The sequence below is a fragment of the Meleagris gallopavo genome, chromosome 5 (genome assembly GCF_000146605.3).
Source record: "Meleagris gallopavo isolate NT-WF06-2002-E0010 breed Aviagen turkey brand Nicholas breeding stock chromosome 5, Turkey_5.1, whole genome shotgun sequence".
Classification (NCBI taxonomy): domain Eukaryota; kingdom Metazoa; phylum Chordata; class Aves; order Galliformes; family Phasianidae; genus Meleagris; species Meleagris gallopavo.
Genome location: NC_015015.2, coordinates 52,266,073 through 52,266,960, shown reverse-complemented (window position 1 = coordinate 52,266,960; position 888 = coordinate 52,266,073). Strand labels below are relative to the sequence as shown.

Below are 888 nucleotides of genomic sequence, written 5' to 3'. Positions count from 1 at the left end.
ATACTGCCTGGCTTCTCATGTGCCTCTTAGCAAAGGAGAAAGTTCAAGCTTTGGAGGAGGACTGGCAGCTGCCAGCATCAAGACAAAGGCATGAGCATCAGAGAAGTACGTCTACAAAGACTGTGTGGGTAATGTAGCTAAAGTTCACATGAGCATATCTTAAAAATAGTACAGGATGCCCAGATGCTTGCTAGCTCCCACTCCATTAAGTCTTGTGGAGATGACGGAAGCCAGCTCTATTTGGCTCGTATTAGCTCTCGAGGAACTGAACACATCGTACATTTTCAGCAATTTCTTATCATTGCAATGTGCAATCCAGTTTGTCCTTGCATTGAATTTTATATGAGAAAACCACAATTTACTTCAAATCTTCTGTAATTCAAATTTATTTATCTTACTGACCCATTTTGCTTTCTGAATCTATGATGATGACGATTATTTAGCTCGAGCCCAAATTGGTGCAGATATGAATTTCCCTAGGTTGAAAAGGTTAAGAGAGATTTTACTCCTTACTAAGACAGCAGATTCTCTCTTTTTACCAATGGGAAGCCCACATCAAACTGTTCTAACATGCTGTGGTAAAACATCCTTACTAATCCGTATTCTTCCCTGGTACATAGCTATGGATAAATAAGTTTTAAGCTTGCAAACACTCTACTTAAGCTTGAAGAAAATTTTCAATATTAAACAGAAAGTTACTTTTTAAAATTCCTTTTGGCTAGTACTACAAAGCTCATCAATGTAGCTATGAAATCTGCATAGGTACAGGAAAAAAAATCTGAGATAAACTACTTAAAATAATTGGGGAGAAAATCTATTGGCCGATGGAAGCTGCTTGATAATGGAGCACATCGTGTTGATGTCTGCAATTTTAGCATTTGGAGCCCT

General features: G+C 38.0%; 1 protein-coding gene across 3 annotated transcripts in view; it reads right to left on the bottom strand.

Moving 5' to 3' along the window:
• Positions 1-888, bottom strand: part of ESR2 (estrogen receptor 2) — a 46,848-nt gene that overhangs the window by 8,397 nt on the left and 37,563 nt on the right. The window lies entirely within an intron of this gene.